Genomic DNA, 15,316 nt, shown 5'->3' with positions numbered 1-15,316 from the left:
CAACTCTGTGATTAGAGGAAGCCGGATTCGTGATTTTGGACACGCGAAGAGGGCTTGCGACGGGCAGAGGAAGCGCTGCAGCGGCTGTCTGGATTAAAAGGTAAGTTTTTGAAGAAAACAAGTGATATATCGATTTTGATGAATTAAAGTGACCTTGTTTTTAATAGGATTATTAAAAACCTGGCACTAATTCATCGAAATTGACCTTCACTTTAATCTTTAATGGTCTAGCATGGATTCCACAAAGGGCTGAGGATCATTGTGTCTGACAGAGCACATTGGTGTACAAGACAGCATACTGGGAATTGTTGTACCAAGCCCTGTGGCCTATAAAGCATCTATCCATGCTGCACAAAATTTAAGGATGTCTTAGGTGGTCCAAACCGGGGTACAAGGGCCAGTGGCACATTCACATACCAAGGAACACATTTGACCTGTTTGTGATAGAAATATGGGTTTAATTATTTTTTTACGTTGGGATTATGGGTGAAATATCAAGGTTACACATACCAAGGAATATATTTGACCTATTTCTGATAAGAATATATGGGTACACATAACAAGGAACACATTTGACCTGTTTGTGATAGGAATATGGGTATAATTATTTTTCTAAGTTAGGATTATGGGTGAAATATCATGGTTACACATACCAAGGAATACATTTAATCTGTTTCTGATAAGAATATGGTTATAATTATTTTTCTACATGGGGATTATGGTTGGAATCATTGTTACACATGCCGAATAACATATTTAAACGGTTTCTGATAAGAATATTGGTATAATTATTTTAGTATATGGGGATTATGAGTGCAATATCATGATTACACATAAAAACATAATTTATGCTTACCTGATAAATTCCTTTCTTCTGTTGTGTGATCAGTCCACGGGTCATCATTACTTCTGGGATATAACTCCTCCCCAACAGGAAATGCAAGAGGATTCACCCAGCAGAGCTGCATATAGCTCCTCCCCTCTACGTCAGTCCCAGTCATTCGACCAAGAATCAACGAGAAAGGAGTAACCAAGGGTGAAGTGGTGACTGGAGTATAATTTAAAAAATATTTACCTGCCTTAAAACAGGGCGGGCCGTGGACTGATCACACAACAGAAGAAAGGAATTTATCAGGTAAGCATAAATTATGTTTTCTTCTGTTATGTGTGATCAGTCCACGGGTCATCATTACTTCTGGGATACCAATACCAAAGCAAAAGTACACGGATGACGGGAGGGATAGGCAGGCTCATTATACAGAAGGAACCACTGCCTGAAGAACCTTTCTCCCAAAAATAGCCTCCGAAGAAGCAAAAGTGTCAAATTTGTAAAATTTGGAAAAAGTATGAAGCGAAGACCAAGTTGCAGCCTTGCAAATCTGTTCAACAGAGGCCTCATTCTTAAAGGCCCAAGTGGAAGCCACAGCTCTAGTGGAGTGGGCTGTAATTCTTTCAGGAGGCTGCTGTCCAGCAGTCTCATAGGCTAAACGTATTATGCTACGAAGCCAAAAAGAGAGAGAGGTAGCAGAAGCTTTTTGACCTCTCCTCTGTCCAGAATAAACGACAAACAGGGAAGAAGTTTGGCGAAAATCTTTAGTTGCCTGCAAGTAGAACTTGAGGGCACGAACTACATCCAGATTGTGTAGAAGACGTTCCTTCTTTGAAGAAGGATTTGGACACAAGGATGGAACAACAATCTCTTGATTGATATTCCTGTTAGTGACTACCTTAGGTAAGAACCCAGGTTTAGTACGCAGAACTACCTTGTCTGAGTGAAAAATCAGATAAGGAGAATCACAATGTAAGGCTGATAACTCAGAGACTCTTCGAGCCGAGGAAATAGCCATTAAAAACAGAACTTTCCAAGATAACAATTTTATATCAATGGAATGAAGGGGTTCAAACGGAACACCTTGTAAAACGTTAAGAACTAAGTTTAAACTCCATGGCGGAGCAACAGCTTTAAACACAGGCTTGATCCTAGCTAAAGCCTGACAAAAGGCCTGGACGTCTGGATTTTCTGACAGACGCCTGTGTAACAAGATGGACAGAGCTGAAATCTGTCCCTTTAATGAACTAGCTGATAAACCCTTTTCTAAACCTTCTTGTAGAAAAGACAATATCCTAGCGATCCTAACCTTACTCCAGGGGTAACCTTTGGATTCGCACCAGTATAGGTATTTACGCCATATTTTATGGTAAATCCTTCTGGTAACAGGCTTCCTAGCCTGTATCAGGGTATCAATAACCGACTCAGAAAAACCACGTTTTGATAAAATCAAGCGTTCAATTTCCAAGCAGTCAGCTTCAGAGAAGTTAGATTTTGATGTTTGAATGGACCCTGTATCAGAAGGTCCTGTCTTAGAGGTAGAGACCAAGGCGGACAGGATGACATGTCCACTAGATCTGCATACCAAGTCCTGCGTGGCCATGCAGGCGCTATTAGAATCACTGATGCTCTCTCCTGTTTGATTTTGGCAATCAATCGAGGAAGCAGCGGGAAGGGTGGAAACACATAAGCCATCCCGAAGTTCCAAGGTGCTGTCAAAGCATCTATCAGAACCGCTCCCGGATCCCTGGATCTGGACCCGTAGTGAGGAAGTTTGGCGTTCCGGCGAGACGCCATGAGATCTATCTCTGGTTTGCCCCAACGTCGAAGTATTTGGGCAAAGACTTCCGGATGAAGTTCCCACTCCCCCGGATGAAAAGTCTGGCGACTCAAGAAATCCGCCTCCCAGTTCTCCACTCCCGGGATGTGGATTGCTGACAGGTGGCAAGAGTGAGACTCTGCCCAGCGAATTATCTTTGATACTTCCATCATTGCTAGGGAGCTTCTTGTCCCTCCCTGATGGTTGATGTAAGCTACAGTCGTGATGTTGTCCGACTGAAACCTGATGAACCCCCGAGTTGTTAATTGGGGCCAAGCCAGAAGGGCATTGAGAACTGCTCTCAATTCCAGAATGTTTATTGGAAGGAGACTCTCCTCCTGATTCCATAGTCCCTGAGCCTTCAGAGAATTCCAGACAGCGCCCCAACCTAGTAGGCTGGCGTCTGTTGTTACAATTGTCCAGTCTGGCCTGCTGAATGGCATCCCCCTGGACAGGTGTGGCCGATAAAGCCACCATAGAAGAGAATTTCTGGTCTCTTGATTCAGATTCAGAGTAGGGGACAAATCTGAGTAATCCCCATTCCACTGACTTAGCATGCACAATTGCAGCGGTCTGAGGTGTAGGCGTGCAAAAGGTACTATGTCCATTGCCGCTACCATTAAGCCGATCACCTCCATGCATTGAGCTACTGACGGGTGTTGAATGGAATGAAGGACACGGCATGCATTTTGAAGCTTTGTTAACCTGTCTTCTGTCAGGTAAATCTTCATTTCTACAGAATCTATAAGAGTCCCCAAGAATGGAACTCTTGTGAGAGGAAAAAAGAGAACTCTTCTTTTCGTTCACTTTCCATCCATGCGACCTTAGAAATGCCAGAACTAACTCTGTATGAGACTTGGCAGTCTGAAAGCTTGAAGCTTGTATTAGAATGTCGTCTAGGTACGGAGCTACCGAAATCCCTCGCGGTCTTAGTACCGCCAGAAGGGCACCCAGAACCTTTGTGAAGATTCTTGGAGCCGTAGCCAATCCGAATGGAAGAGCTACAAACTGGTAGTGCCTGTCTAAGAAGGCAAACCTTAGATACCGGTGATGATCTTTGTGGATCGGTATGTGAAGGTAAGCATCTTTTAAATCCACTGTGGTCATGTACTGACCCTTTTGGATCATGGGTAAGATTGTCCGAATAGTTTCCATTTTGAAGGATGGAACTCTTAGGAATTTGTTTAGAATCTTTAAATCTAAGATTGGCCTGAAAGTTCCCTCTTTTTTGGGAACCACAAACAGGTTTGAGTAGAACCCTTGTCCTTGTTCCGACCGCGGAACCGGATGGATCACTCCCATTAATAACAGATCTTGTACACAGCGTAGAAACGCCTCTTTCTTTATCTGGTTTGTTGACAACCTTGACAGATGAAATCTCCCTCTTGGGGGAGATAATTTGAAGTCTAGCAGGTATCCCTGAGATATGATCTCTAGTGCCCAGGGATCCTGCACATCTCTTGCCCAGGCCTGGGCGAAGAGAGAAAGTCTGCCCCCCACTAGATCCGGTCCCGGATCGGGGGCTCTCGATTCATGCTGTCTTTGGGGCAGCAGCAGGTTTCCTGGCCTGCTTGCTCTTGTTCCAGGACTGGTTAGGCTTCCAGCCTTGCCTGTAACGAGCAACAGCTCCCTCCTGTTTTGGTGCAGTGGAGGTTGATGCTGCTCCTGTTTTGAAATTCCGAAAGGGACGAAAATTAGACTGTCTAGCCTTAGCTTTGGCTTTGTCTTGAGGTAGGGCGTGGCCCTTACCTCCTGTAATGTCAGCGATAATTTCTTTCAAACCGGGCCCAAATAAAGACTGCCCCTTGAAAGGTATATTAAGTAATTTGGACTTAGAAGTAACATCGGCTGACCAGGATTTTAGCCACAGCGCCCTACGTGCCTGTATGGCGAATCCTGAGTTCTTAGCCGTAAGTTTGGTTAAATGTACTACGGCCTCCGAAATGAAAGAATTAGCTAGTTTAAGGACTCTAAGCCTGTCCGTAATGTCGTCTAGCGTAGATGAACTAAGGTTCTCTTCCAGAGACTCAATCCAAAATGCTGCCGCAGCCGTAATCGGCGCGATACATGCAAGGGGTTGCAATATAAAACCTTGTTGAACAAACATTTTCTTAAGGTAACCCTCTAATTTTTTATCCATTGGATCTGAAAAAGCACAGCTATCCTCCACCGGGATAGTGGTACGCTTAGCTAAAGTAGAAACTGCTCCCTCCACCTTAGGGACCGTTTGCCATAAGTCCCGAGTGGTGGCGTCTATTGGAAACATCTTTCTAAATATTGGAGGGGGTGAGAACGGCACACCGGGTCTATCCCACTCCTTAGTAACAATTTCAGTTAGTCTCTTAGGTATAGGAAAAACGTCAGTACTCGCCGGTACCGCAAAGTATTTATCCAACCTACACAGTTTCTCTGGTATTGCAACGGTGTTACAATCATTAAGAGCTGCTAAGACCTCCCCTAGTAATACACGGAGGTTTTCCAATTTAAATTTAAAATTTGAAATATCTGAATCCAATCTGTTTGGATCAGAACCGTCACCCACAGAATGAAGCTCTCCGTCCTCCTGCTCTGCGAGCTGTGACGCAGTATCAGACATGGCCCTAGTATTGTCAGCGCACTCTGTTCTCACCCCAGAGTGATCACGCTTGCCTCTTAGTTCTGGTAATTTAGACAAAACTTCAGTCATAACAGTAGCCATATCTTGTAATGTTATCTGTAATGGCCGCCCAGATGTACTAGGCGCCATAATATCACGCACCTCCCGGGCGGGAGATGCAGGTACTGCCGCGTGAGGCGAGTTAGTCGGCATAACTCTCCCCTCGCTGTTTGGTGAAATTTGTTCACATTGTACAGATTGACTTTTATTTAAAGTAGCATCAATACAGTTAGTACATAAATTTCTATTGGGCTCCACCTTGGCATTGGAACAAATGACACAGATATCTTCCTCTGAGTCAGACATGTTTAACACACTAGCAAAAAAACTTACAACTTGGTTATAATCTTTTTTAGCAAAAACGTACTGTGCCTCAAAGAGGTACTAAACGATTAAATGACAGTTGAAATAATGAACTGAAAAACAGTTATAGCATCAAACTTTAAAACAACACAACTTTTAGCAAAGGTTTGTTCCCATTAGTAAAATAACAATAATTAAATTTGACATAAAAAATACAAAGCAACGTTTTTATTCACAGTCACTATAAGAATTCTCACAGCTCTGCTGAGAGAATTTACCTCCCTTCAAAGAAGTTTGAAGACCCCTGAGATCTGTCAGAGATGAACCGGATCATGCAGGAAATATAAAAGTAACTGACTGGAATTTTTTGATGCGTAGCAAAGAGCGCCAAAAACGGCCCCTCCCTCTCCCACACAGCAGTGAAGAGAAACGAAACTGTCACAAATAAAAGCAAAAAAGGCTGCCAAGTGGAAAATAATGCCCAAATATTTATTCACACAGTACCTCAGCAATGTAAACGATTCTACATTCCAGCAAAAACGTTTAACATGATAAATAGTTATTAAAAGGATTAGTGACCTTTAACAGAGTAGTTCCGGTGAAATACCATCCCCAGAATACTGAAGTGTATACATACATGTCATTTTAACGGTATGGCAGGATTTTCTCATCAATTCCATTCAGAAAATAAAAACTGCTACATACCTCAATGCAGATTCATCTGCCCGCTGTCCCCTGATCTGAAGCCTTTACCTCCCTCAGATGGCCGAGAACAGCAATATGATCTTAACAACTCCGGTTAAAATCATAGTAAAAAACTCTGGCAGATTCTTCCTCAAACTCTGCCAGAGAAGTAATAACACGCTCCGGTGCTATTGTAAAATAACAAACTTTTGATTGAAGTCATAAAAACTAAGTATAATCACCATAGTCCTCTCACACATCCTATCTAGTCGTTGGGTGCAAGAGAATGACTGGGACTGACGTAGAGGGGAGGAGCTATATGCAGCTCTGCTGGGTGAATCCTCTTGCATTTCCTGTTGGGGAGGAGTTATATCCCAGAAGTAATGATGACCCGTGGACTGATCACACATAACAGAAGAAAAGTAACATAATTTGTCCTTTTTTCTGATAGCAATATGGTTATAATTATTTTTCTATATGTGGATTATGGGTATAATGTCATGGTCACACATGCCAAGGAACATATTTGAATTGTTTCTGATACAAATATGGGTATAATTATTTCTCTACTTGGGGATTATGGGTGGAATATCATGGTTACATATACCTAGGAACAGATTTGACCTCTTCCTGATGGAAACATGGGTATAAATATTTTTATACATGGGGATTAATCGGTGGAATAGCATGGTTAGACATGCTAAGGAACATAAATCAACTGTTTCTGATAGGAACATGGTTATAATTATTTTTTTAAATGGGAATTATGGGTGGAAAATTATGGTCACACATGCTAAGTAACATATTTGACCTTTTCCCGGTGGAAACATGGATATAAATATTTCCATATGGGGATTATTGGTGGAATATCATGGTTATACACCCCAAGTAACCTATTTGACCTGTGGGATTATGGGTGCAATATCATGGTTACACATACCAAATAATATTTATTTTTATATATGGGTAATGGGTGCAGTATCATTGTTACACATCCCAAGAAACATATTTTACCTTTTTTTCAATAAGAATATGGTTATAAGATTTTCTAAATTGGGATTATGGGTGTAATATCATGGTTAGACATGCAAAGAAACATATTTGACCTTTTCCTGATTGAAACATGGGTATAAATATTTGTATACATGGGGATTATGGGTGGAATAGCATGGTTGCACATGCCAAGGAACACATTTGTCCTTTTTGCAATGGGAGAATGGGTATAATTATTTTTATATAAGTGAATCACTGATGGACTACCAAGGTTTCATATGGGGAGAGCAAGATAAGTCAAGTATCACTTCTTCCATTTTGGGACATTGATTACGCTCAAGTTTGGAGTTTTATGTTTTTCTTTCATCTGGAATAAATATGTATTGCTGATCTATATTCCCTCTACTTTCCTTGTTGGGAGTGAATATTGCTTCAAGGGATATACAGAAACCTGAAGGGTCCCCTGCTAAAAAGTGTTAATTGTGAGCATTTATATCACCCACTTCACTGACCGTTTTCTTTTCTTGATATATTGCACTATGATGTTATATTTTGTTTTCCATGCATAAAACTGGCCCCTGAGCCATAACTCCTAATGAGGATGTAGAAAGATATTTATACACATATTCTTATAAGAAATAGTTGAAATATGTTCCTTGAAATGTGTAACCATGATAATCCACCGATAATCCCCATGATGAAAAATAATTATACCAATTTTCTTACCAGAAACAGGTCAAATGTGTTACTTGGGATGAGTAACCATGATATTCCACCCATAATCCCCACGTAGAAAAATAATTATAACCATATTCTTATCAGAAACGGGTCAAATATTTTACTTGGGATGTGTAACAGTGATATTGCACCCATTATACCCATGTCTAAAAATAATTATACCATTATTCTTATCAGAAACAGGTTAAATATGTTCCATGGCATATGTAACCAGGATTCCACCCATAATCCCCATGTAGAAAAATAATTATAAACATATTCCTATCAGAAACAGGTCAAATGTGTTTATTCGTATGTGTAATCATGATATTGCACTCATAATCCCAATATATAAAAAAAATAATTATACCCATATTCTGATTACAGGTCAAATATAATACTTGAGATATGTAACCATGATATTGTGCCCATAATCCCCATATATAAAAAATAATTATACCCATATTCTTATCAGAAAAAGGTTAAATATGTTCCTTGGCATGTGTAACCATAATATTTCACCCATAATCCCCATGTTGGAAAATAAATATACCCATATTCTTAGCAGAAAAAGTTCAAAAATGTTACTTAGGCTGTGTAACCATGCTATTCCACCCATAAACCCCATATATAAAAATATATATTTTATACCCATATTCTTATCAGGGAAACGTCAAATATGTTAAATAGAATGTGTAACCATATTTCACCCATAATTCCCATTTAGAAAAATAATTATACTGATATTCCTATCAGATACAGATCAAATAGGTTACTTGGGATGTGTAACCATTATATTACACCCATAATCCCCATATAGAAATATTTATACCATATTCTTATAAAGGAAAAGGTCAAATATGTTCCTTGGCATGTGTAACCATGATATTCCACCCATAATCCGCATGTAGAAAAATAATTATAACCATATTCCTATCTGAAACAATGCAACTGTGTTCCTTGGCATGTGTAATCATGATCTTGTACCCATAATCCCCACGTATAAAAATTATTATAACCATATTCATACCTATCGGAAACAGGAAAAATATGTTCCATGGCATGTGTAGCCATGATATTCCACCCATAATCCCTATGTAGAAAAAAATTATACCCATATTATTATATAATTATAACCATAATATTCTTATCAGAAACAGATCAAATTGGTTACTTGGGAGGCTATTTTTGCATTTCTGTGGTGTTTGTGTTTAGCTGTAATTTTCCTTACTCATTTACTGTACCAACACATATTATATACTGTTTTTTTCGCCATTAAATGGACTTTCTAAAGATACTATTATTTTCATAAAATCTTATAATTTACCTTAAAAAAATATATAAAATATGAGGAAAAATGGGAAAAAACACACTTTTTCTAACTTTGACCCTCAAAATCTCTTACACATCTACAACCACCATAAAACACCAATGCTAAATACTGTAGTTTCTAACTTTTGTCCTGAGTTTAGAAATACCCAATGTTTATATGTTCTTTGCTTTTTTTGCAAGTTATAGGGCAATAAGTACAAGTAGCACTTTGCTATTTCCAAACCATTTTTTTTTTCAAAATTAGCGATAGTTACATTGGAACACTGATATCTGTCAGGAATCCCTGAATAACCCTTCAAATGTATATATTTTTTAAAAGAAGACAACCTAAGGTATTAAACTTGGGGTATTTTGACTTTTTTCATGCAACCATTTTACCACCAATCTATGCCAAAATAGCAATTTAAGAATACATTTACTGAGAATGTTAAGGGTTACTGCCAAATAACACCCCAATATGTCTTCAACATCAACATCTCCTGAGTACAGTGATACCACCCATGTATAGGTGTGTCGGGTTCTCTGGGGGCTAAAAGGCCTTATTTTTAGGGGGCGCATTCCAGTTTTTCAACTTGGAATTTTCACATCTGTCATCATGCACCCATGTCCTATTTGGGACATTTCTGAAACCGGCCAAAAAATTTACGCCCATCAAACCCTATATTTTTGAAAAGTAGACACCCTAGGGTATTTCAAATGCTGGTATTTTAACACTTTCCATGCACTAATTCAACCACCAGTCTTTGTCAAACTTTTGGTAGTCATTTTTTTTAGTTATTTTTCACACACATTGTACTTTAGGCATGGATTCTCAGTTCCTATTATTATGTTATATGTGTTCAACAACATCTCCTGAGTACAGTGATACCACCCATGTATGGGTGTGTCAGGTTCTCTGGGGGCTAAAAGGCCTTATTTTTAGGAGACAAATTCCAGTTTTCCAACTTGAAATTTTCATATCTATCATCAAGCACCCATGTCCTATTTGGGACATTTCTTAAGCCGGCCAATGTAGATTATCCCCATCAAACCATATATTTTTGAAAAGTAGACACCCTAGGGTATTTCAAATGCTGGTATGTTAACACTTTCCATGCACTAATTCAGCCACCAGTCTTTGTCAAACTATTGGGAATTCCTTATTTTGTGTTATTTTTCACACACATTGTACTTTAGACATGGATTCTCAGCTCCTGTTATGTGTTACTGCCAAAGAAGACCCCAATATGTGTTCACCAACATCTCCTGAGTAAAGTGATACCACCTGTGCATAGGTTTGTTGGCTTGTTTGGGCGGTGCAATGCCAAATGTCTGACATGCGTTTGTGATTTTTTTCACATTTAACATATTTTCTTTGCCTATCGTCTTTTTTGGGGGTCTTTTTACATACCCCAATTTATTTGTTTTCCATGAATGTGCATATATTTGAAAAGTTGACACCCCAAGGTATTGTATATGGAGAGCTTTGATGCCTTTGCACATACATGCACTATATTACATCAGTAATGCAGTCCTACAAAAGTATTGACTCATTTTTCTATTATTTATATATCATTTACTGTGATTCTATTATACAACTATCAGCAAGTGAATAGTGAAAGGGACACTAAATCCTTTTTTTTTTTCTTTCATGATTCATATAGAACATGCAATTTTAAGCAACTTTCTAATTTACTCCTATTATCAATTGGTCTTCGTTCTCTTGCTATCTTTAATTTAAAAGCAGGAATTAGGGATGCACCGAAATTTCGGCCACAGAAAGTTTCGGCCGAAAATGGCATTTTTGGCTATTTCGGTTTTCGTTTTTTTAGCCTGTTATTTTCGGTAAAATTATTGTGTAGCATGTTTCAAATTTGATGCTAGCCTAGAGCTGCTGTTTAAGTTTATTACTTGACTTTCTGTTCTGCATATGAGTTTTCTAGGACTATACCTTATTTGGATAATTAGTTAAAAAAAACCTGTTAAATATGATTCTGTTACATAGAACTAAATGAAGAATAATACAGTATATTGATATTTATAATTGTTTTAAGTAGGGATGCACCAAAATTTTGGTTGCAGAAACATTTTGGCCGAAAATGGCATTGTTTGCCTGTTTTTTTTTTTCTTGGTAAAATTATTGTGTAGCATATTATTGTTTTAAGATATTTTTGTCCAATTTTAGTGAGTTACTTTCAATAAAAGTGTGGGATTTTTTTATTTGCTCTAATTATGCAAAAAAAAACTTAAAAAATAATTAATTTGAAAAAATACATTTTCGGTATCAGTTTCGATTTTCGGCCAAGTGCATCACGGATTTTCGGATTCGGTTTCGGTCCAGAATTTCCATTTCGGTGCATCACTAGCAGGAATGTAAAGCTTAGGAGACAGCCCATTTTAGGTTCAGCACCCTGGATAGCGCTTGATTATTGGTGGCACCATTTACCCAGGTTCTGAACCAAAAATGGGCCGGCTCCTAAGCTTTATATTGCTTTTTAAGTAAAGCTAGCTAGAGAATGAATAAAAAAATTGATAATAGGAGTAAATTAGAAAGTTGCTTAATATTGCATCTGAATCATTAAAGAAAAAAAATGGGTTTAGTATCCCTATAAGCATTTGCAACTTAGTATCAAGCACTGCAGAAAAGAATAACATATTTTGAGTTACAGAGTCATTACCGTGTATGTTTGTAAAAAATATACTGACACCTATTGATAATGTTTATGTTTAGCAGCACTGCAGCCAATTATCTCAATATCCAGTTACTGCGTCTCCTTTCACTTTCACTTTGGCAAGAAAAAAACATTATAGTGTAATGGAGTTTGTGGTGCTCTATGCAAGGCCGTTTACTGCCCAGTACAAAAAAAAAACCGAGGCCGTTTTACTGCCCAGAACAAAACAAAAACGTCAAAATGACAAAACAAAAAAAAAACCTTCAGCAAAATGACACACTTGTCACATTTAGGAAACCCCCGTTAAAAATAAGAAAATAAGATAGCTGTCTACAAAAATAGCGGCTTCATGTAACTAGTTAATAGCTGCAGTGCATGTATACTATATGTATTACTTTATACAAAAGGTTAAGATAGAGTATCTGAAAAAATAAAATAATAATGAACTGTTACTACCACAGTAAGTGGCTAAGCCTTTCTCTCAGTCGCACGTTTTTTTACGGCCCAATTGCATTTTTATTTATTTTTAAGCATAATTCAAGTCTACACTAACGATCCTATAAAAAGTATTGAAAAGTGATAACATCGTTAAAACGAATAATACACGAGGGAACATTAACATAAGTGCTTAGTGCGAAGCTTTTCTCCATAATATGTTCAATGATCTCAGCAACCAAGAAGATATCGCTCTTTTATGTAAAAGTTAAACGTTTGTGGTGTTTTGTATTTTTTAAGTTTTACCTTTTAGAGAATTCCAGGGAAGACCCGACCCATATAATATAGACTGGAAGATAGTGCACTGGCCTGCGACGTGAGCCTGGTACACGCCTAGTACGTCTACAAATCTGACAGCGCTCATAAAATACTGTACAGCGCAACGTTCACAGGACAGAGCAGCTAGAACCAGGAAGTGTGGCTTGAATTCTGTTTTGTCTCTAGAGGAAACACAATAAATAAACCAAACGTTTAATTTTTCGCAGCTACAATCCCACTTACTCTTCCAGTAAATCACATGACAGCTGCTGAGAAGCAGGGGCAGCTGAGAGCCATCACAGACATTTTCTCAGTGATAACTCCAAACAAAGCAACATAAATAAAGCTCTAGAGGTGTGAATAATGTAAGAGAGGATCTACCTGCAGAAGTCTTACCTGAAAAAAAATAACAGCTTTATTTTCATTAAAACGCATGTTAGGTACAAGATGTACATTAAAACTAGCTGTGTTTATTCTCTGTACGGTTCTTTCATAGATGTATTGGTGGACGGTGACAAGCCACCAAAAAGTTTGTTACGTATTAGAGCTTTTTATTATTGGAGAATTGTACAGATTATTGTGATCTAAGGTCCAAAATCACAAAATACCAAATTATGCATTTAAGAATGACATTTCCAAAGGTAAATTTGAGACTCAATGACTGACACATTACTGACATAGTTACAAGAGGAGCAGGACTTGGGAACTATTATTTTGGTTTGGATAATTTTAAATATAATAAACAATGCAGTAGTACAGTAGGTTTAGACAGTATAATAGTTGTATAGGAGGAGGTATTAGCAGTGAAAAAAAGCATATTACAGATCACTAGTTAGACATTTAAAATAGTGCGTACAGTTCTGGAGGTCATATCGTCTGGAAATAGATCAATTTAAAGGGACAGTCTACACCAGAATTTTTATTGTTTTAAAAGATAGATAATCCCTTTATTACCCATTTCCCAGTTTTGCATAACCAACACAGTTATAATAATATACTTTTAACCTCTGTGATTATCTTGTATCTAAGCCTCTGCAAACTGCCCCTTTTTTCAGTTCTTTTGACAGACTTGCAGTCTAGCCAATCAGTGCCTGCTCCCAGATTACTTCACGTGCACGAGCACAGTGTTATCTATATGAAATATGTGAACTAACACCCTCTAGTGGTGAAAAACTGTTAAAATGCAATTTGAAAGAGGTGGGTTTCAAGGTGTAAGAAATTAGCATATGAACCTCCTAGGTTAAGCTTTCAACTAAGAATACCAAGAGAACAAAGCAAAATTGGTGATAAAAGTAAATTGGAAAATGGTTTAAAATTACATGCTCTATCTGAATCATTAAAGTTTATTTTGGCCTAGAATGTCCCTTTAATTTTGTTCAAAGAAGGGCTGCTAAATTGGCAAGTGATCTAAAAGATAAAACTGAGAACGATTTGTGACCTTAAATATGTATAGCTTAGAGGAGAGAAGGGAGAGATGTAATATAACAACCTTAAAGGGACAGTATAGTCAAAATTTAATTTTTATGATTCCAACAACATTCCAAATTTACTTTTATCATCAAATTTGCTTTCCTCTCTGTATTTCTTGTGGAAAGCGAAACCTAGGTAGGCTCAGTCATATGCTAATTTCTAAGACGTTGAACTCCCTCTTATCTCAGTGCAATTTGACAGTTAGACACTGCTAGCTCATGGGTGTCATAATTATTAGATATAACATTGTGCTCACTCCTGTGGTGCCTGTCAAAATAACAGATAAGGGGGCAGTCTGCAGAGGCATAGAAACAAGGTAATCACAGAGGTAAAAAGTTTTTTAATATAACAGTGTTGGCTATGCAAAACTGTGAAATGGGTAATAAAGGGATTATCTATCTTTTTAAACAATACAAATTCTGGAGTAGACTGTCCCGTTAAAGTATATAACACAAACCCAAGAGGTTATGATCTCATGCTGAAGCTAAGTAGATTCCCGAGTATAATGGGGAAGAACATCTTTACAGAGATTGGGGTTGATCTATGTAATGAACTTCTATTAGCGGTAGTGAAGACAAACACTGGACACATCAGGAATGCCTGGAATAAGCACAAGACTATCCAATAGATAGATTGTGAGTGGAGCGCTAACTGTTGCTTGTATTTTACAGATCTTTGTGAGTTTCATAAGTAGCGCACGCATTCCAAGTTGAAAGTAAATGCGTTTGCTTGAGAGCATCGAATTTAACACACTTGGCTTGCCGCATCTTCAGAGCTCTGGTTAACTGTTAACAGAGACAAAAAACTTGCACAAATATGTCAAAAATACATTTAAAAGTACAGTTACACAAATAATAACACTGATAACAATTATCTTTAAAAATTGCATTAAAAAGTTATAATCATCACTTACAGGATGATGTCCTTTTTTTTGTAAATACATATACATATATATATATATATATATATATATATATATATATATATATATATGTGTGTATATACCTATACCTGTATATCAATTCCTATAGATATATAGGTATAGATATTTATTTTACATGAACAGTAGCAGGTATATATAGAAATATATATTTAATAATAAAAAGTAC

General features: G+C 37.7%; 1 protein-coding gene across 1 annotated transcript in view; it reads right to left on the bottom strand.

The window, feature by feature from the left end:
- LOC128651783 (NACHT, LRR and PYD domains-containing protein 3) overlaps positions 1 to 12,826 on the bottom strand; it is a 607,406-nt gene extending 594,580 nt beyond the window's left edge. Inside the window, exon 1 of the mRNA XM_053704772.1 lies at positions 12,726 to 12,826. The gene's annotated coding sequence lies outside the window, so the exon portion shown is untranslated. The remainder of the gene's footprint in view (positions 1 to 12,725) is intronic.
- Positions 12,827 to 15,316: the final 2,490 nt, after the last annotated feature.

The sequence above is a fragment of the Bombina bombina genome, chromosome 1 (assembly GCF_027579735.1).
Source record: "Bombina bombina isolate aBomBom1 chromosome 1, aBomBom1.pri, whole genome shotgun sequence".
Lineage (NCBI taxonomy): Eukaryota > Metazoa > Chordata > Amphibia > Anura > Bombinatoridae > Bombina > Bombina bombina.
Note: the sequence above shows the minus strand (reverse complement) of the source record. Positions and strands in the feature narration are given on the sequence as shown.